This window comes from Taudactylus pleione, unplaced genomic scaffold (genome assembly GCF_031769625.1).
Source record: "Taudactylus pleione unplaced genomic scaffold, aTauple2 ptg000435l, whole genome shotgun sequence".
Taxonomy (NCBI): domain Eukaryota; kingdom Metazoa; phylum Chordata; class Amphibia; order Anura; family Myobatrachidae; genus Taudactylus; species Taudactylus pleione.
This window is the reverse complement of record NW_028284837.1, coordinates 2264848-2287748: the sequence shown is the minus strand read 5'-3', so window position 1 is coordinate 2287748 and position 22901 is coordinate 2264848. Positions and strand designations below refer to the sequence as shown.

At 46.8% G+C, this 22901-nt stretch overlaps 1 protein-coding gene across 1 annotated transcript in view; it reads right to left on the bottom strand.

The window, feature by feature from the left end:
- The window catches only part of LOC148505895 (extracellular calcium-sensing receptor-like), a 71535-nt gene extending 68293 nt beyond the window's left edge, over positions 1–3242 (bottom strand). The window contains exon 1 of the mRNA XM_088447616.1: positions 3227–3242. The gene's annotated coding sequence lies outside the window, so the exon portion shown is untranslated. The remainder of the gene's footprint in view (positions 1–3226) is intronic.
- Positions 3243–22901: the final 19659 nt, after the last annotated feature.

Sequence of the window (22901 nt, the reverse complement as noted above, 5' to 3'; positions counted from 1 at the left end):
GTTTTGAAAAGTCTTAGATAAAAAACGGGGATAACTTTTGACCATTGAATAGGTGTCGAAAAAAAGTGCAGAATTTGGGTTTAGGGGTGCAGGCTTAAAAAAATAGCCTGCACCCCTGGGAATGACATTTAAAAAAGAACTGTGTCAAAAAAAGTTTTAAAAAAAAATAGGGACACCCCAAAAAATGAATTTAAAAATTGTGGTGAAAAAAAAAAATGGGAAAAAATTGATTATCAATAGGGAAATAGGTTCAGGGCTATTCTGCAAGTATGCGGCAGGTGCACAATTGCAGAATTTTTAAAAACTTACTTTAGGGACTTAAAAATATGCTAGTACCCATTTTCATGTACCTCAAATTTGATGGGACCACTTAAAAAAACGAAAAAAATAACCTAAGTGCTCTTCTGCAACACTTCTTCAATGTTGGGAAAAGAACACCTGCTGCGGCTATTTAAATCCCCGACTTATATTTAAAGGCTAAAACGGGGGTACCCATAGTGATCCCCCATGTTTTTACAACTTTAGGGGGTCCTACAATTTTTTTAAGGAAAAATTCGTAACTTTATGCAAATCCAACTTCGGAGGATCCCGTTTTCGTTAATTTTATATTGAATACGGGGATAAGCGGGAGCGCGCCCGATACTTTAATGCAGGTAAAAACTCCGATATGAAACGTTAACTTCGACAGTGAATTTAACTTTTCATATTGAATACCCCTCATAGTGTCCCAATTAACTTTGAGACCTCAGTGGTGTGAAGTGCTTGCAATTTAAATAGATACTGGGATGCACACTGTACTACAACATAGGCAAAATGACAATTACTGAACTTTAAAATACAAATAAAATGGTGCAAGCTTTGAATGGTACTGTAGATAATGTATAATTAAAAGTTGTTGTACGATTAATACATGTATATAATTTGAAACAATGTTTATCGTTAAAAATAAATGTCAAAGAATAAGACTGGAGATTAAATAAACAGAAAAACAGATACTAAATATGTACAGTAGCAGCATAAAAAAAAAAAAATTTGACCATCATCATCATCAGTGATTACTGTACAGTATATCCAAACTGCAAATATCTGAAACATCTAAAACATAAATTAATTTAAAATTGTAAATGTAATCTTAATTTAGCTTAGTATTAATATTATAATGTGCAAAATTATTTTGACAAAAGCCTTTATTAATATTGTGTGCTATGGTTGTATTTTTATCTCTCATTTTTTTATTTTTTTTTCCTTTTGTGTTTCTCAATACAGATTAAGGGTGTGATAAAAATGTGGATGCAAATGCCATTGCAGCTGCGATCTCTCAGGGATTTGCAATTGCAAAATTTTGCTAATGATCCACTCGCCGTCCAGTGCTTAAGGATGTCCACTCAAAGCATCTCACATTTGCCGGTCACACACAAAACCGGAAGCATTGGAAACTGTGGGCCTGATTCACTAAGGATCGCAATTCTGCTGATACATATGCACCACAGTTGCTAATATCAGCGGTGCTATTTATGTGTTTGCATTCACAATGCGATCGCGTCCTGACATAAATATGCTCACTACCCCTTACTCACATCAGTATACTAGGGCAACATAGCGAAACAATCGGTAACATCGGACCCATATGCACACTTGCACAAGCCCTGACCTTACTCGGAAATTGCTAACAGCCACACATGATATCAGTACTATGGCTGCTTATGGCCGCGCAGTGAATAATTTATGCACGTCCTTGCAACGACGATGAAATGCACTGGCATGCCTGCGTTCGCCCGAACACCCTCCCTCACCACCCACAAATGGCACTTCCTGTCAATCACTCTGCTCTGGGTCTGTGTAGCCTCTGCAATTGCGTACATATTAGAAACTGCGTTCCTTGCTGAATCAGACCCTTTGAATACAGAGTAGACCTGATGGCCATAAACTATCACAGACACAGCGGGTCTCCAGACAAACAGAGGGCTCTCCTGCTGCCAGCAAGAATGCAGTATTTAAATGGTCTGATGTGCCGTTGTATATCTAGCTACCCTCCGTTACCTCCCCAAATGCTGACTACCTGTCACTCACTTTCAAGTGAATCCTTTGTGTGAGCGTGATCACAATTCAATCACTGGGTGTGAGCAATGCGACTTACATGCATGCGCCATGATTAACAATCGCCCATTCTGCCTATATATCGCCACTGGGTCCATCTCTGAATAAGGTCCTAAGTTGCATAATCACATAATCGATGCAATAAAATAAATTTAAAGTTCAGTAGTTTAACCCTACAACTACTGTAACAAAAATATAATATAGCTATTGACAGAATAGACGTACGGTATGAATAATGTACAATACTTTGCTGCCTGTAGTTTTAATACTGTATTTGCAGTTGCGTTGCGTCATGTGAATATATTACAAAGAAATATAAATATTACTACTTCATTTATTTTAAGAAAACTAATAAAAGTAAATGTTTTAAAAAAGTAAAAAAAATATTTAGTGATGAACTATTAACAAAGAAACCTGGCTACATTTTCACCAGAATAACGATGCACAGTAGATGAATATAAGGTGACATTCTGTGATTGTGTGATGTGCACCTATATGTGACTGTTTGGTAGAATAACGATGCACAGTAGATGAATATAAGGTGACATTCTGTGATTGTGTGATGTGCACCTACAGTATATGTGACTGTTTGGTAGAATAACGATGCACAGTAGATGAATATAAGGTGACATTCTGTGATTGTGTGATGTGCACCTACTGTATATGTGACTGTTTGGTAGAATAACGATGCACAGTAGATGAATATAAGGTGACATTCTGTGATTGTGTGATGTGCACCTATATGTGACTGTTTGGTAGAATAACGATGCACAGTAGATGAATATAAGGTGACATTCTGTGATTGTGTGATGTGCACCTATATGTGACTGTTTGGTAGAATAACGATGCACAGTAGATGAATATAAGGTGACATTCTGTGATTGTGTGATGTGCACCTACAGTATATGTGACTGTTTGGTAGAATAACGATGCACAGTAGATGAATATAAGGTGACATTCTGTGATTGTGTGATGTGCACCTACTGTATATGTGACTGTTTGGTAGAATAACGATGCACAGTAGATAAATATAAGGTGACATTCTGTGATTGTGTGATGTGCACCTACTGTATATGTGACTGTTTGGTAGAATATGTCACAGAACTTCATCCCAGAGAACAAAACTTACCGCGCTACAATTTTTCTCCCGTGTGTGTTGTGCAGAATTGCTGAATCTTCATTTTATAGAGAAACCGCCAAGCAATACACAGCATTAATTAACTATGTGATTTCTGTTTGCCTTCATAATGACATACTTTTAGGATAATTAAGGACTTTTTCTAATACAAGGAGTTAAGACAAATTTCTTAAAGGGTTATTTCCACATGGGACTTGCGATAATTATTTTCCTTGGAGAAAAATTATAAATATTTATATGTCTCATGTGTTTGCTACATAATTCATGATACATATACTGTGTAGTATAGAAATTGTATGAACACATAAGGGTATATATTTTAGATAGCACTTTTACAAACTCTCAGTTTTCAGTGTTCTTATCAGATTTAAAATGGCATCTATTTCAAAGCAATACATGCTCTGTATTGTAGGTAAAAATAGCTTTAAATTCGACAGCAAAATTATAAAAAAATGAAAATTGTCGGTTTGTCAAAACGCCATTTAGTAAATTTACTCCCTACTGTCTTAATGTTCCATATGGTTTATACTAGAGATGAGCGGGTCCGGTTCTCAGAGAACCGAACCCACCCAAACTTGTAGATCTTAGACGTATAAAAGTCCCTCCCCCACGGTGATCGGCGCCATTTGCTTGCTGAGTCCCGGGCTGTCAGGGCTGTGCTTCATCTAAGAGGGGCTGCTGTGTCCATCCAGTGGTTGCTATTGCTGGGTCCATCCAGGGGCAGTGGCTGCTGTGTCCATCCAAGGTTTTCTGTTGCTGGGTCGATCCAGGGGTTGCTATTGCTGTGTCCATCCAGGAGCACTGGCTTCTCTGTCCATCCAGGGGTTGCTGTTTCTGTGTCCATCCAGGGATTGCTGTGTCCATCCAGGGGTTTCTGACTGTGTCCATCCAGGGTCATGGGCTGCAGGGGTGTATTTGTAAGAAATATTGACACTGTTAGTGGAAAACGCAGTGTATTCATAAAAACTATTGTCACACTGTAAGTGGAAAACGCAGTGTATTCGTAAAAACTATTGTCACACTGAAAATGGAAAACGCAGTGTGTTCATAAAAAATATTGTCACACTGTGAATGGAAAACGCAGTGTATTCATAAAAAATATTGAGACTGTTAGTGTAAACGCAGTGTATTCTTAAATAATAATGACACACTAAGTGGAGAACGCAGTGAATTCGTAAAAAAATGTTGACACTATTAGTGGAAATGCAGTGTATTTGTAAAAATATTGTCACACTGTAAGTAGTAAGTGCAGTGTATTCATAAAACATATTGACACTGTTAGTGGAAATGCAGTGTATTCATAAAAAATATTGTCACACTGTGTGGAAAACGCAGTGTATTCGTAAAAAATATTGACACTGTAAGTGGAAACTGTTAGTGGAAAACGCAGTGTATTTGTAAAAAATATTGTCACATTGTAAGTGGAAAACGAGTGTATTCGTAAAAAATATTGTCACACTAAGTGGAAAACGCAGTGTATTCAGAAAAAATATTGTCACACTGCTGGTGGAAAACATTGACACTGTTAGTGGAAACATAGTGTATTTGTAAATTTTTTTGTCACACTGTAAGTTGAAAATGCAGTATATTCATAAAATTTTTTGTCACACTGTAAGTGGAAAACGCAGTGTGTTCATGAAAAATATTGTCACACTTTGAATGGAAAACGCAGTGTATTCATAAAAAATATTTTCACACTGTAAGTGGAAAATGCAGTGTGTTTGTAAAAAATATTGTCACACTGTAAGTGGAAGGGCACTGTATTTGTAAAAAATATAGACACTGTTAATGGTAATGCAGTGTATTCGTAAAAAATATTGTCACACTGTAAGGGGAAAACGCAGTGTGTTCGTAAAAATTAATGTCACACTGTAAGGGGAAAACGCAGTGTATTCGTAAAAAATATTGTCACACTGTTAGTGGAAACACAGTGTATTCGTAAAATATACTGTCACACTAAGTGGAAAATGCAGTGTATTCATAAAAAATATTGTCACACTGTAAGTGGAAAGGGCACTGTATTCGTAAAAAATATAGACACTGTTTATGGTAATGCAGTGTATTCGTAAAAATTATTGTCACACTGTAAGAGGAAAACGCAGTGTATTCGTAAAAAATATTGTTACACTGTTAGTGGAAACACAGTGTATTCAGAAAATATATTGTCACACTAAGTGGAAAATGCAGTGTATTCATAAAAAATATTGTCGCACTAAGTGGAAAATGCAGTGTATTCATTAAAAATATTGTCACACTGTCAGTGGAAAAGGCACTGTGCTGTGAAGCTCATTTACACCTCTCTAGATGCGTACGCTCACTCCCAGCATATGCAAATTCGGCTAAGTGATGGCATGGCAGGCGATTGCACAGCAAGTAATAAGCACACCCATTATGTCGGCATGCGATCGCTTTTTGTATTTAGACGCCCACCAGCCTGTCTTAAGATGCCCACTAGCGCACGTCATCTTCAGAAAGTGTATGCAAGCTTTGGTACATTGGGTATCATTGGAAGTGAACGCTGCACTTGAGGTTGACTATACCTGCTGCAAGCACTGCGAGCACTTCTGTGTGAAATACAACCAAGTGATGTGTACTATGATGCTGCCTGTCAACTATGTATGCCTCTGAAATGGTGTTGAGACGATCAGGCACACCTACGTTCGCACCTCCACTACCCCGTTTATAGTGTCCTGCCCCTGTCACCACCCACAAATGGCTTCTCCTGTCACGCACTCTGCTGGGCAGTCTATGGACAATAAGCGACTGCTTCCCGATCTCTCACACGGGTTCATGCATGCGCATTGCGATGCGTACACATGCACAGAAAGCAACTATCAGCCTGCTATGAGCATTCACATCATAGCAAGCTGGTCTGACTCATCTCCTGTATTCGTAAAAATATATAGACACTGTTAATGGAAATGCAGTTTATTCATACAAAATAATGTCACACTGTTAGTGGAAAATGCAGTGTATTCGTAAAAAATATTGTCACACTGTAAGTGGAAAACGCAGTGTATTCGTAAAAAATATTGTCACACTGTAGGTCATTGATACCGCAGTGTAATATTTAAAATTGGTACAAATTGATGTATGTGCTGTACCCCACTTTATTCGTGTTGGTTAATAATATGGAGAACGATCAGTTTAGAGGAGAGCAGAAACCACATACTAGTGATGCCAGTGCCACAAGTCATGACGATACTAGTCCATCTACATCATCTACTAAAGCCGATGACCAAGGGCCTACAGGGCTTAAGTCAAGGCATCTAAACTCAAGCAAGCAATGTTTTACAGTGTTAAAGAATAAAAAATTAAAAGCTAAGTTAGCTGCAGAGAAAGAAAAAATTGTCAATATGCCATTTACTACACAAAGTGGCAAGGAAAGGATAAGGCCTTGGCCTTTATTTATGACTGGTGGTTCTGCATTTTATGATGATGTAAGCTCTTTCCCCTGTATAAGTGTCAAAATATTTAAATTGCTAAGGCACATGAACCAACTGTGTGCTCTGAAAAGTCACAGATCCCTGAGGAGAGTCCAAGTGTGTCTACGGTTGCCATGTGTGAGCCTGACCTTTCTAATTCTGTACTTGAAGAGGATCCTCCTTCCATTATTGTGCGAGCATTGCATATGGGCAAATTCGAACACATCCCATGTTTTGCTCACAAAGTGAATTTGGTGGTGACTTTCAACAACTGCTTGTCGAAGATTGCAGCACCAGCAAGAGCTGTTGAATTTGTGCTGCCATCAGCTGAAGCAAGAGGTAGTAACTAGGTGGGATTCTACCCTCTATATGCTTCAGTGGATGGAGGAGAAGAAAATTGCCATCCAAGGCTACACTACGGCCTATGGCGGGTCCTGACCTCCGTCAGCCAATGAACGCTCAGACACGGAGCTTCAAAGGAGGAAACCATATCTGAGCGCTTCATTCAGGAAGGAATAATCATCCTGGTTAGGATGATTATTGCTTAGTGCAAGGGACAAGTTTTTCATGTTATTTTAAGAAGACCCATGAATGCCTACAGGACAAGGGGACCACTCAAGGTAATATAGGTGAGTATGTGTGAGTGTGTATGTATGTATTAAACTTATACTGTGTAAGGTGTGTGTGTTTATTTCAACATTTCTTTACAGGTGAACTACAAGTCACAGTGGGCCCTTAATGCCCCGCATGCTGGTACTTATGGTTCTCCAAGTACCAGCATGCGGGTGAGGCTTGTTGGGACCTGCAGTTCTACTGTAAAGACAATGTTTTTCTACTTCAGGGTCCATAGGGTATCCACAGGATACCTTGGGGTATAGGTGTGACGTCAGTCACAGGGCACCAAAGAGTTAAGCTTTCAGCCTCCCAGGATGCACTAGGTCCCCCTCCTATACCCCGCCCCCGGGCCAAGGCACCCCAGTTTAGTTTGGTGCCCGGCCGGCGTCGGGTGCACCTGTCGGAGTGGGGGCTAGAAGAGCCCCTGAAGCTTTCTTCAGTGCAGCTGTGGCTGCACATCTGGATGTACAGCATGGACAGTCAGTCCTGACATCCATGCTGTCTTCCCTACACCCCCGCCGGTACCAGAACGCCGGTACTGATCCGGGGATGCTGGTGAGCATCTGAGGTCACAGCTAGCGGTGACCCCAGATGTTCCGGACCATGGCCGGATCCAAGGGGGACAAAGGTAAGCAGCGGGGTCCCGCGGTGGGTCCCCGCTGGTCACATGGTCCTAAGTCCCCAGGCAGGGGGCTCCCTGGGGACTGGCTGCAGCGTGGAGCCAGGTACTGAACCTGCGCTTTCCACTACCCCCTGGGACAGCGGACCGCAGCAGTGCGGTAGCGCTGCGGCGTCCCAGGGGTTAAATGCATGCCAGGGGAGCGCGCCTTCCCTGTCTCACAGCCGGCGCCTCCCCCGCTGCACACAGCCCTCTCTGCACTGTGCTGACTGGTCCTGTGTCAGCGCTCCTCCCCCAGGTCAGCTTCTCTCTGCTCCTCGGTGGCCATCTTCTCTGCAACGTATGGTGAACACTGCTGGAAGCCTGGAAGGAAGCATCGTGGTCTGGGTCCCCCCGCATACCTCTCCTCCGCTGTGGCTCAGGTCTGTGTATGCAGTGCTGTGTCCTACCAGGCCCTGTGTCTGTGTAGTTGAGTGATCAGCGCTGTTAGTGCAGGAATTGTTATTTCTCTGCATTGTATGTGACTGTGCTAGCGCTGCTGCCTGTAACTTTATTTTCTCAAAACTGTCATCTTTATTACTGTCCCTGTTCTTTCTGCTAAAGCCCTTGCAGTGCGGTGCTGCAGGGTGGTCTCTCGCCTATTTAATACTTAATTGGTGAGAGAGGTCACATACGTGGTGCCATCATGTCTGAAAGTGATTTTCCCCTCCGGCTACAGTGTACCACGTGCAAAGTACCGTTAGCGGAGGGGGAGGGTAGCGCGGAGGGCCTTTGCCGGCAGTGTTTGTCCATGGCGCGGCCTATTACGGTTACAGCACCGGTACAGGAGCCTCCCTGGGCTTGTTTCGCTCAGGCGTTAACAGCTTTAGTGGGCCAGTTAGCTCCGCAGCCCGGGTTTACTCCGATGGGTTTGTCCCAGCAGTCTGTGGTGTCGTCACCCATGCAGGGGTTCCCACGACAATTGGTGGTACCCCACAGTCTCCCTATTTCCCCGCTCCCGGGTTCTCAGGAGCCAGCGTGGGTTAACTCCCTGACGAGTTCTGTACAGCACTTGTCGGATGTGTTGCAAGGGGAGTCTGTGATGCGGCCTCATAAAAGGCCGGTGGCATCTCTGTCCGCTCCTTATGAGGATGACGAAGGGACGTCTGATGATGGGGAGATTCTGGATCCTTATGATCAGGAACCTCTCCATACTAAGGACGCTGATGCTAAGTCCAAAGTATATATTCCTGGACATATTCGGGCAGTCCGCACAGCCTTGGTGATTGAGGACGAAGTTCCCCCAGCGGCTAAATCTAAGTATGCCTTTTTCAAAGATGTGAAGGGCGATGCCACAGTCTTTCCTCTTTCGGGTCAGTTGGTGGACCATTTAGAGGAGGCGTGGAAACAACCTGGCAAAAGATACCAGCCGCAGAGACGCCTGGCGGTGGCTTATCCGTTCGCGGATAATTATTTTGCTAAGTGGGAATCCCCTCCACAGGTGGATTCTCACATGACCCGTCTTGTCCGTAGTGCCACATTGCCGATGCCATCCATGTCCTCCCTTAAGGATGCAACGGACCGCAAGGTAGAAATCTGCCTGAAGTCCACTTATTCCCTTGCAGGGGGGGCAGCATGGCCGGCTATGCCCATTTGCTGGGTTGCCAGAGCGATGGAGCGCTGGGCGGATTCATTAGAGGCTTCTTTTGAATCCGACTGTCCGGCCGAACAGGCGGAGTTGATTGGCAATCTCCGTGATTCGGCCACCTACATCAACGAGGCGGCTCTAGACATTAGTACTCTGGTGTCTAGAATTTCTTCAGCAGCGGTAGCTGCTCGTCGCACCTTGTGGCTGCGATCCTGGAAGGTGGATGCAGATTCCAAGAAAGGTCTGGAAGCGTTGCCGTTTACCGGAGAAGTTCTCTTCGGTCCGGATCTGGATAAGATTGTGGCCACGCTGGTGGCAGCCAAATCTGCTTGTCTCCCGTCGGCCGCTGCTCCTTCTGGTTCTGGACCATCGTCCTTTCGGTCATCTAGGGCCCAGGGCAGGCCCAAACCACAGTCGTTTCCTCGACAGGCTGGCCCTAAGAAATCGGTCAAGCCCCAGAAACAGGCATGGAGTACCAGACGTCCGGCCCCCTAGCCAGATGACAAGCCTGCGGCCTGACGGTCCGGGCCTCCCTTTGGGGGATCCCAGGGTGGGAGGCTGCCTGCTGCAGTTCTCCCGGTGTTGGTTGTTCACTACGACAGACACTTGGGTTCTTGAGGTGGTCTCCCACGGGTACGCCCTCTCCTTCCGGCACAGATCCCCAGCTCGATTCTTCACCACGGGTCTACCATCAGACCGGAACAAGGCTACGGAGCTGCGGAAGGTATTGCACACTATGCTCCAGGCTGGAGTTATAGTGCCTGTTCCATTCTCCCAGAGGGGCCAGGATTTCTATTCAAATCTATTTTTGGTACAGAAACCCAATGGGTCATATCGTCCGATTCTCAACCTCAAAGCACTCAACAAGTCTTTGCGGGTCCCGAAGTTTTGGATGGAGACCCTACGGTCCATCATTCTGGCGCTGGAACCTGGGCACTACATGGTGTCATTGGAGATACAGGACGCTTACCTGCATGTCCCTATTCTTTTGCGCCATCAAGAGTTCCTTCGGTTTGCAATCCGCGGCGACCACTTCCAGTTTCGGGCATTACCTTTTGACCTGGCGACAGCACCACGTGTTTTCACCAAGGTGATGGCGGTCATGATGGCTTCTCTGCGGCTGCAAGGAGTCCGCATGTTGCCGTACTTGGACGACCTGTTATTGGTGGCAGGATCTCCAGAGCTCCTGTTACACCACTTGGACCTGACCATTGCACTGCTGCAACGGCACGGCTGGCTAATCAACTGGCAGAAGTCCACTCTAATCCCATCTCGGAGGATTCTGCATCTTGGAGCCTTATTGGACTCGGGACAGCAAAGGATCTTCGTGACGGAGGACAAGATCTCTGCTTTACAGTCAAGGGTGCGCAGTTGTCTGCACAGCCGTCGGGTGTCCTTACACTCGGCGATGAGGTTACTGGGCTCCATGGTGTCGGTGTTCGACATGGTGGAATATGCACAGTTTCACTCCAGACCTCTGCAGCACCTGATCCTGTCCAAGTGGAATGGGCTGCCTCAGTCTCTGAAGTTCCAGATGATTGTGCTCACCCCGGAGGTTCGCCTGTCCTTTGCGTGGTGGTTAAAGACGACCCACCTCAACAAGGGACGTCCGTTCTGGGTTCCAAATTGGGTCCTGTTGACAACGGACGCCAGTCTTCGGGGCTGGGGAGCAGTTTCGGGTCCACACTTGTTCCAGGGCAGGTGGACGCCGACAGAAGCGGAGCTTCCAATAAATATCTTGGAACTCCGTGCGGTCTTCAATGCTCTCCTGCAGGCACAGCGGTTTCTCCAGGGTCACCCGGTGCAGGTCCAGTCGGACAACGCTACCACCGTGGCCTACATAAACAGGCAAGGAGGAACTCGCAGTCGGGCGGCTCTCGTAGAGGTCTCTCGGATCCTGGTTTGGGCGGAGCGCAATCTTCCGGCCATATCAGCGGTCTTCATCGCTAAATTGGGAGGCGGACTTTCTAAGTCGCCAGGACGTTCATCCAGGGGAATGGTCCCTGCACCCGGACATTTTTCAACTACTGGTGGACAGGTGGGGTCTTCCAGAAATCGACCTCATGGCGTCCCGGCACAACAACAAGTTGCCGGTGTACGGGTCTCGCACAAGAGACGAAGGGGCGTCTCTGGTGGATGCTCTGTCCGTCCGGTGGACGTTCCGGTTCCCATACCTGTTCCCTCCGGTCTCCCTTCTTCCACGGGTAATCCAGAAATTGAAACAGGAAGGAGGGACGCTCCTGTTGATAGCTCCCGCGTGGCCCAGACGGCACTGGTTCTCAGACCTTCAGGGTCTGTCCGTGGACAGTTCTCTGCGGTTGCCGCTATGACCGGACCTTCTGTCTCAGGGTCCTTGCCTTCACCCAGACCTGACTCGGCTGTCTTTGACGGCGTGGCTGTTGAGACGGCCATGCTGAGGTCCCGGGGGTTTTCCAGCTCTGTGGTGCGTACCATGTTACGAGCTCGGAAACCGTCTTCCGCGAGGATATACCATCGCGTGTGGCATACGTTCTTCCAGTGGTGTCGACAGAGAGGTTATGCACCGCGGGAGTTTCGTCTGTCTCGGATTCTCGCCTTCCTGCAAGCGGGACTAGATCATGGGCTTCGCCTTGCTTCTTTGAAGGTACAGGTTTCGGCCCTATCTGTCTGGTTTCACCGTAGGATTGCTACAATCCCGGATGTGCGCACCTTTATGCAAGGTGTTCTCCGTATTCAGCCGCCCTTTGTTCCACCTGTGGCGCCTTGGGATTTGGCTGTGGTCCTGAGGGCTCTCCAAGGACCGCCGTTTGAACCACTGGGCTCAGTGGCTATTAAATGGCTAACAGCTAAGACTGTTTTCCTTCTGGCCATTGCTTCGGCCAGACATGTTTTTGAGTTAGGGGCTCTTTCTTGTAGACCCCCTTTCTTGGTTTTTCATGGGAACAGGGCAGTGCTCCGCACTCGGCCCGAGTTTCTTCCCAAAGTTGTTTCCCAGTTTCATGTTAACGAGGAAATAGTTGTTCCGGCCTTTAACTCACCGGGTCTTTCCGTGGGTGAGGCCTCTTTGGATGTTGTGCGGGCCTTAAGGACTTATGTTGACCGCACTTCTTCGTTTAGGAAGTCGGACGCTTTGTTTGTCCTCTATGGCTTCCGTAAAAAGGGTTGGCCTGCTTCAAAGCAAACTTTGGCAGCCTGGATCCGTATGGCTATTTCTGAAGCTTATCTTCATGAAGGCCTACCGGTCCCTCCTTCTCTGAAGGCTCATTCCACTAGGTCTGTGGGTCCTTCGTGGGCCGCTCGACATGGTGCCTCGGCAGTTCAGATCTGCAAGGCTGCTACGTGGTCTTCTGTCCATACCTTCGTGAGGTATTACAGGTTTGACACCTTCGCCTCTCAGGATGCTTCCTTCGGGTGGTGGATTCTCCTTTCTGCACAGGAGCATCCCCACCCTTAAAGGATACTGCTTTGGGACATCCCCAAGGTATCCTGTGGATACCCTATGGACCCTGAAGTAGAAAATATGAGATATGGTAAGAACTTACCCTTGTTATCTCTATTCCTACGAAGTCCATAGGGTTCCACAGGACTCCCGCCCTGTCGCACCTGTGCTGCAGATGGGCTTTGCTCTGGTCACCGGTTTTCCATCTCCCTCTGGTGAGAATGTGATTCTTGTATGTGTCCAGATCTTTGTTCTCTCTCTTCCTTCTCCTCCTCCGGCCTATGGCTTGGTAACTAACTGAGGTGCCTTGGCCCGAGGGCGGGGTATAGGAGGGGGACCTAGTGCATCCTGGGAGGCTGAAAGCTTAACTCTTTGGTGCCCTGCGACTGACGTCACACCTATACCCCAAGGTATCCTGTGGAACCCTATGGACTTCGTAGAAATAGAGATAACAAGGGTAAGTTCTTACCATATCTCATATTTTATTCTTCTATTTTTACACTACACTAACACAATCAGTGGTGCTGTCGGCTGGGGGGCCTGGTGATAGGGTTCCCCTTGCTGTGGCATCAGTCCCCCGTTAGAAAGGGTCCAGGGCTGTTTCTGTGAATTACAGGGAGACCCTATGCAAATTTTTCACTGTAATTCCAGAACCAGCACTGATTCCCATAGCCCAGTGCTGGTTGTAGAGAACGAAGGTTGCCTAAACATGAGTGAAATAAGAATCCTGGGGTTTTTGCTGATCGGCTGTCTTGACAGCCTTGTTACTAGGCAGATTAAGTGGGTTTTGGTGGTCAGGTGGTTTAGCTGACCAATGCTGTGATTTCTGGGTTTGCCTGTGACTACAGGTATAAAAGAGGAAGTGTGCATGTGATCTGCCTCTTTGCTGATTCTGGAGGACAGATGAGTATCCAGCTGTTTGCAGCTTTATTACTTATTTTTCTTAAATCTCTCTACTTAATCTCTCTCCTGTCCCTCCCTGTCATTCCTCCCTTCTTTTCCCCCTTGCTCCTTTCTTTATCCTTTCTTTTTATAAGTGTTTCCCTCCTCTTTAGCTCCCCCACAGGTCCCCCCCCTGGAGCCAGGCTTATCCTTGCCTGCTTCTTCAGGCTGCAGCAGTGCAGGAGCGCTTTCCCCTATCCCCTGCCATCCTCCCAGTGGCCCTTACCTTTGCATGACTCGGCGCTGATGCCGAGTCCTGCTTAAGCGTGTTTTCCCCTGCACCAGTGGGAGCTGTCACGGCTGCGACTCTCGCTGGGCACTCTGCAAGTCATCGCCATGTATCCCCGGCAGGTGGCCTGCCCCCCCCCCCCGCAGCGGTTTTGCGTACCCCGGTCCCCCAGCAGACTTTGTCTCCCACACCTACCCGCGGACCCTGCCTTTCGGCTGTGACTCCCGCTGGGCAATCTCACCTGCCGGCCTCCCAGTGTTCCTTTCTGTGCAGGACTCAGCACTGACGCCAAGTCCTGCATCACTGTGCGCGGCCGCGACTCCCGCTGGGCACTCTGCAAGTCACCACCGCGTATCCCCGGCAGGTGGCCTGCCCCCCCCGCAGCGGTTTTGCATACCCCGGTCCCATGGCAAGGATCACTTTGTCTCCCACACCTACCCGGCGGACCCTGCCTTTCGGCGGGTCCGGCGACCATTTTAGTTTGGCTTTTCCAGTGGGATCCGGTGTTTGTTTCCCCAAAGTTCACCTTTGGCTGGTGCCCCCCCCATTTTTAAGTGTCCCTGGGGCCTAGACCTCCCCCTGCCCCAGTCCCTTAGAGGTTAACCCCCTTCATTTCATTCCTTCTGAGCTGGATTTTTTTTTTGTTTCTTCCTTCCCTCATTTCCCCCCTTTTATGCACCCCCCCTCCACAGCTCCCTTTTCCCATGTCAGTTTATCCCCCCCCTCATCCAGTTCTCCTGTTAGGGCCCTCCATCCTGTAGCCCCCTCCCCTTTGATTAGGCCCCTCCCCCCTCCTCCCGGCACTCCTGCTTCTGTCCCTGTTGCTTACCTTTCTCATTTAGTTACAGGTCTGCCGGACTCAGCTGTGGTTTTTCAAGATGATGCAGTAGTTGTGCGGCTGCTGTTCCAGTGCGCGACGAGACGACCCTGGGTTACGATCCGATGGCTCCTCCGGGTGAAGTCGCAGATGACGCAGCTCCCATGCCTTCTGGTGGTGGTGAGTATGGATTGCTTGTTTTTTCCTCAACCTGATTCTGTTACAGCTCTCGCTTGTATAGTTAATGAAAAGCATTTGGCGCAAGCTTATTGTGTAGTTTGCGTGATGGTGGTCCGAAAGTCAGATGCTAGGGTCGGGGCAACGGCTTCTCAGACTGCGAAGCCTGAGATGGGGCAGACTCTGTACATTGTTTAATTTCAGTGGTCCTTTATGGGTTACACAAGAGTGTACGTGAGAACATTTGTATAGGTATATATGTGGTTTTACTACGAACTTGTTTAACTAATTCTATTTAGTTCCTTATTCATATTTATTGCTGTTTATTCCCCCAGGAGTCCATTTCATAGCAGCGTGGCATGGGTGTTGGTTTATGGTCCCATGGCGCTTGTCAAGCTAGTCACACAATTTTTGTGTATTAGCTGCCCGTATGGTGTAATGGTACTCTGAAAGTGTTTTTTCTCCTCTTTTTTCTCGCAAGTGAGATACTTAGACACTTAGATACATAGATACATAGATGCTTAGATACATAGAGTTTTAAGGCTGTTTAGTACCCAAAAAAAAAAAGGGCATGTCTTTGAAGGATTATGGTTGTCAGTTCAGGCGTAAACATGAGGGATTGCGTAATCCCTTTTGGTGTTTAAGATGTCAAGAGGTGGCTCAAAGTTTTGCAGTAGCAGCGGCCTCCTGTAGATGCGGTGCCCACCCACAAAGTTTCTTTACCTAGGCCTGGTGCGTCGGGAGTGGTGAGAGGGAGGTGTTTTGCCTTCAATGACTCGAGGTGTTCTCGTGGCGCCTCTTGTCGTTTTCGTCACTCCTGCCACATTTGTAACGTGGGCACCCAGCCAGGGATTGCCGACGCGGCTCCAGGGCCACTGGGCCTGATAGGAACTATAGCTCCAAGATGGCTAGTTAAGGCTAGGTCACCCATTTGTTTGCCGGAGCTTACTAAGTGGTTGGCTCATTACTCTGATAGAGAGGCTGCTGCCTTTCTGTTGGATGGTTTTACATTTGGCTTTGGTTTGCCTATTTCTGGCCCGCTACACGTTAATTCGCCCCGCAATTTGCGCTCCGCCCGGGAATTCCCTCAGGTTTTGCGATCTAAAGTGGATGCTGAGGTTTCGCTGGGCAGGATGGAGGGCCCGTTCCCTTGTCCTCCCTTGCTGAATCTGATCATCTCGCGTTTGGGGGTGGTCCCTAAGAAGGTGCCCGGTACATTTCGTCTAATTCAACATTTATCCTACCCCCATGGTAATTCGGTTAATGATGCTATACCCGATACGGCTTGCAGTGTTGTATATCAGTCCTTTGTTGATGCATTGGGTCTGGTTCGTAGTTTTGGTACAGGCGCTTTGCTGGCGAAGTTAGATGTTGAGTCCGCATTTTGCTTATTATCTTAACATCCTCACGCAATGCAGTATATGGCTTTTAGGCTCGGGGGCAATTTCTTTGCAGATGAATGTCTGCCCATGGGCTGTGCGGTCTCCTGTGCCTATTTTGAGAAGTTCAGTTCATTTCTACATTGGTGCTTAGTGGCGGGTACTGGCCATGTCGGTGTTGGGCATTACCTTGACGATTTTCTCTTTATAGGTACAGGAGGGAGTGAGGTTTGTATGGATCTCCTTTTTTTTTCCGCCACAGCTTGTTTAAGGTTTTGGGGGTTCCTGTTGTGCATGACAAAACTGAGGGCCCCTCATCTTACCTTTCTTACTTGGCATTGAGATAGACACGGTGGCGGGTTGTTGTCGCTTGCAACACGATAAAGTAAATAAGTTGCTTGATCAGATGGGGGTTTGTTTAGGAACAGATAGCATTGAATTGCGCATTGTTCAGTCTAAGCTGGGGTCATTTAATTTTGCCTGTCGCATTATTCCCATGGGACGGGTTTTTTGCAGAAAGTTAGAGAGGTCCATGGCCGGGGTGAGCCAGCCGCATCACTTCGTTCGTTTGTATTCTGAGATTAAGGAGGATCTTCGAACTTGGTCCAGTTTTCAGGTTCATTTTAATGGTGAACGCATTTGGCCCTCTGCTCCTGTGGCGAGTGCTACTTTGCAGCTTTTCACTGATGCGGCTGGTTCCTCTGGTTTTGGGGTCTTTTTTAACGGGGAGTGGTGTGCAGCTCTCTAGCCTCCTGAGTGGCATTTGGAAGGCCTTACTAGTAATTTGCTTTTGTTGGAACTCTTCCTTGTTGTAGTGGCAGTCGAGCTATGGAGGGAGCGTTTGGTTATGGATGTAGTTTTCTGGTGCGACAATCTAGGGGTAGTTCAGGACATTAACAATCAGCGTTCTTCCTCCCCCCTGGCTTTGCGGCTTTTTAGGCATTTGGTTTTGCGTTGCTTAGAGGCCAACATTCGGTTTTGCGCGTGTCACTTCCCTGGGGTGCATAAGGCGATTCCAATTTTCCCATTTCCATTTGCTGGCACCGGCAGCTTCTGCAGTTGGGTTACCTTGCCCTCCTTTTGTATGGCAGATTATCAGGCTGGAATAGAGGGTCTGGCGCAGAGGTCGCTGTCTTCAGCAACTCGGAGGGCTTATTATGCGGCATGGCAGGACTGGCAGGCTTTCTGTTTGCAAAGCCCCCAGTCAGGTAAGTCTTCCGCGGAGTTTATGTCTAGGTTCATTTGGGGGCATTACCAACATGGTCGCTCCAAGGCTTCCATGGCCTCGGCCCTGGCAGGGATTTCCTTTTTCAGTAAATTAAAGGGTTTACCAGATCCAACAAATTGTTCCTCCTTTCTAAAGCCCTTGAAGGATGGGCCAAGGAGTTTCCTGCCAGGGCTGACTCCACCAGGCCTATCGATCTCCATCTCCTTGTTTGCTTGCTGGGTGTGATAGACAGTGTGGCTTCGGATTCTTTCGAGGCCTCGCTGTTCCGTTTGGCTTTTGCAGTCGCGTTTTTTGGGGCTTTGAGGGTCAGTGAGATTGTAGCTTCCAGCAAGTCCTTGGTGTCCACAGGGTTCATGATGGGAGACATTGTGTTCCAAGAGTCATCCGTTTTGTTGCGGAACCCATTCCTTCTGGATCGGTGCCACTACAGGTGCAGCAATAGCGGGAGCATCCAGCAGTGATATTCAAAAGATTGGGAGGTCCTCTGCATATAAAATGTATGTTCGCTGCGACAAACTGTAGGTGCGCTCCTGCGCCAACCTGAAAACTTTGTTTGCCCGCCAGTTATCGAATGGTTAGCATTCGATAAGTGGGGGTGTGAAGGGATTTTTTAATTTTTCCTCCCGGGGACCATTATCTGGCCCAACTTGGTTCACGGGGAAGGTTTTTTAGGTTTTCTTCTTCACTCGGGTTACCTGTTTCCCCCATTGCATCCCCGCTAGTTTAGTTGCTGTGTGTTAATTTTGTTGTGTACAGCTTGGTTTTGGTGTGGTGGCTCACAGTTAGGGTGTTCTTTCTTTACAGTGGAAAGACATTGGAGAAGAGCAGGTTTGGCTGGTCGGCCATTCCTATATTTTCTGGGCTGAACGTCATGGTTTAGTTAGACGTGACAGTTTGTTGTTGGGTGGTAGGCATGTTCGCTGGATAGGTGTGCATGGCCTGCTGTGCGTATCTGTTCAAGGTTTGTTGGTAGACTCTGCAGCGAAATGGAGTATGCCTGATTGGTTGGTCCTGCATGTTGGTGGGAATGATCTTTGTAAGATGAAAGGTTAGAGTTGTCTTTTCGGCTGAGAGAGTTGGTGAATGCGGTGCGTTTGTTGTGGCTGGATGTGCGCATTGTCTGGTCTGAAATAGTGCCGCGACTGGTGCTTTGAATATACATGTTCTGTCCTTTGGTGGCTTGGTAGTCATGCATAGCTTTTAGGGTTTGGATTTAGCCTGAATTGTTCGTCCAGACGGAGTTCATTTTAATAATTTGGGATTAGGTTTGTTATTAAGGAGTTGCTTGCTTTTGGATTAGTGTTTTTTTCTCTAGGCGGTGGGCCAGTCTCAATTTGAGTCTGGCTTTGGTGGGAGAACGCTGCATCTCAGTGGCTTTATTGTGGCGCAAGAGAGCGTTGTGAGGGCGCTGGACCTCGATGTAACATGACGAGTCTGTCCTTCTCGTACGAGGGGACCCAAATGCTTTTGTAGGAAGTGCTCGGAGGAAACTGGCCCAGGAGGGAGGCGAGACCTTCGCAACATAAGTGCGTCTTTAGGGGGAGCGTTTCAGTCGTTCCGCGTGTGTGTCTCCAACTTGAAAGCTAGAACTGAGTATGCAGCGTCTCCTGGCCACCTTGGTTTAGGTGAATTAATTAATTCAGAAATAAAAGCTGTTACCTTTTATCCAAGCTGTTATGGTGTCCATCTCTTTCTTTAATAGATAAGTTAAGTAAGGATGTTTAAGGTATTTGATTAGCAATAAGCCAATGGAGATCTTATACTAAGTAGAGGGAGACTCTACGCAATTTTTCCCTGTACTTAGTCACCCAGAACTGGGTTTGAACTAGGGGTGTGCACCGGCCACTTTTCGTGTTTTGAGTTTTGGTTTTGGATCTGGATCTTTCTTCGTGTTTTGGATCTGGATTGGTTTTGCCAAAACCACCCTTCCGTGTTTTGGGTTCTGGGTTTTGTGTTTTGGATCTGTATTTTTTTTTAAAATAGCATAAAAACAGCTAAAATCACAGAATTTGTGGGTTTTTCTGCTCCTATGGTATTATTAACCTCAATAACCTCAATTTCCACTCATTTCCAGTCTATTCTGAACACCTCACACCTCACAATAGTGTTTTTATATCCAAAAGGTTGCACCGAGGTAGCTGGATGACTATGCTAAGAGATACGAGTGGGCGGCACAAACACGTGGCTCCTCTAGGAGTGACACTGCAGTGGCAGACAGGATGGCAGTTTGAAAAACTAGGCCCCAAACTGTACATAATTCAAAGAAAAAAAAGAGGTGCAAGATGGAATTGTCCTTGGGCCCTCCCACCCATCCTTATGTTGTATAAACAGGACATGCACACTTTAACAAACCAAACATTTCAGCGCCAGGGTCTGCCACACGACTGTGGCTGAAATGATTGGTTCGTTTGGGCCCCCACAAAACAAGCTGGCAATTAATCTGTCCCTGCACAAACTGTCTCTACGGAGGCAAGATGTCGTCCTCATCCTCCTCATCCACCGATTCCTCACCCTCTTCAGAGTGTACATCCTCATCCTCACAGAGTATTAAATCGTCCAAGCTGGAATCCACAACCACAGGTCCCTCTGTACGTTCTGGAGGCTGGTCTCCTTGGAAGAGTTGATAATTCATTTTATGAACATCATCTTCTCCACATTTTGTGGAAGCAACCTCCTACGCCTTTCGCTGACAAGGTTCCCGGCTGCACTAAACACTCTTTCAGAGTACACACTGGAGGGGGGGCAACTCAGGTAAAATAGAGCCAGTTTGTACAGGGACCTCCAAATTGCTTCTTTTTCCTGCAAGTACAGGTACGGACTGTCTGACATGCCTACTTGGATGCTGTCACCGATGTAATCCTTTAACAGACAGACGCACGCTTGTCGCTGCTGCTTTGAGGATGCAGGTGCGGCTACAGCCCACACAATTCACAAAGACAGAAAAAAAAAGAATTTTTTTATTGTTTGGGAAGCGCACTTTGAGGGTTACACCACCCTTTAACAGACAGACGCACGCTTGTCGCTGCTGCTTTGAGGACAGTATCATATGCAGTGACAGTAGACTTGTCAGAAATTGTTGGCACGTCCTTCAGTCCGGACCAGATGTCCAAACCGGCCCTTGACTTATGACACAGGCGCACGCTTGGCGCTGCTACTGTGTTGATGCACGTGTGGCTACATCGCACACAAGTCACAAACACATAAAAAAAATATTTTTTTATTTTTTGGAGCACTTTGAGGGTTACACCACCCTTTAACAGACAGAAGCACGCTTGTCGCTGCTGCTTTGAGGATGCAAGTGCGGCTACAGCCCACACAATTCACAAAGACAGAAAAAAAAGAAGAATTTTTTTATTGTTTGTGGAGCGCACTTTGAGGGTTACACCACCCTTTAACAGACAGACGTACGCTTGTCGCTGCTGCTTTAAGGATGCAGGTGCGGCTACAGCCCACACATTTCACAAAGAGAAAAAAAAAGAAGAATTTTTTTATTGTTTGTGGAGCGCACTTTGAGGGTTACACCACCCTTTAACAGACAGATGCACGCTTGTCGCTGCTGCTTTAAGGATGCAGGTGCGGCTACAGCCCACACATTTCACAAAGAGAAAAAAAAAGAAGAATTTTTTTATTGTTTGTGGAGCGCACTTTGAGGGTTACACCACCCTTTAACAGACAGACGTACGCTTGTCGCTGCTGCTTTGAGGACAGTATCATATGCAGTGACAGTAGACTTGTCAGAAATTGTTATCACGTCCTTCAGTCCCGACCAGATGTCCAAACTGGTACTTGACTTATGACACAGGCGCACGCTTGGCGCTGCTACTGTGTTGATGCACGTGTGGCTACATCGCACACAAGTCACAAACACATAAAAAAAATATTTTTTTATTTTTTGGAGCACTTTGAGGGTTACACCACCCTTTAACAGACAGAAGCACGCTTGTCGCTGCTGCTTTGAGGATGCAAGTGCGGCTACAGCCCACACAATTCACAAAGACAGAAAAAAAAGAAGAATTTTTTTATTGTTTGTGGAGCGCACTTTGAGGGTTACACCACCCTTTAACAGACAGACGTACGCTTGTCGCTGCTGCTTTAAGGATGCAGGTGCGGCTACAGCCCACACATTTCACAAAGAGAAAAAAAAAGAAGAATTTTTTTATTGTTTGTGGAGCGCACTTTGAGGGTTACACCACCCTTTAACAGACAGATGCACGCTTGTCGCTGCTGCTTTAAGGATGCAGGTGCGGCTACAGCCCACACATTTCACAAAGAGAAAAAAAAAGAAGAATTTTTTTATTGTTTGTGGAGCGCACTTTGAGGGTTACACCACCCTTTAACAGACAGACGTACGCTTGTCGCTGCTGCTTTAAGGATGCAGGTGCGGCTACAGCCCACACATTTCACAAAGAGAAAAAAAAAGAAGAATTTTTTTATTGTTTGTGGAGCGCACTTTGAGGGTTACACCACCCTTTAACAGACAGACGCACGCTTGTCGCTGCTACTTTAAGGATGCAGGTGCGGCTACAGCCCACACATTTCACAAAGAGAAAAAAAAAGAAGAATTTTTTTATTGTTTGTGGAGCGCACTTTGAGGGTTACACCACCCTTTAACAGACAGACGCACGCTTGTCGCTGCTGCTTTGAGGACAGTATCATATGCAGTGACAGTAGACTTGTCAGAAATTTTTATCACGTCCTTCAGTCCTGACCAGATGTCCAAACTGGTACTTGACTTATGACACAGGCGCACGCTTGGCGCTGCTACTGTGTTGATGCACGTGCGGCTACATCGCAAACAAGTCACAAACACATAAAAAAAATAGTTTTTTATTTTTTGGAGCACTTTGAGGGTTACACCACCCTTTAACAGACAGACGCACGCTTGTCGCTGCTGCTTTGAGGATGCAAGTGCGGCTACAGCCCACACAATTCACAAAGACAGAAAAAAAAAGAAGAATTTTTTTATTGTTTGTGGAGCGCACTTTGAGGGTTACACCACCCTTTAACAGACAGACGCACGCTTGTCGCTGCTGCTTTGAGGATGCAGGTGGAATCTAGACGGGATTTGGAACCGGGGACACACTACCTCCATCAATTGTCTAAATCCCACTGCACTAATGGCGGATACCGGACGCACGTCAAACACCAACATAGCAGTCAAGGCCTCAGTTATACGTTTTGCTTCAGGAT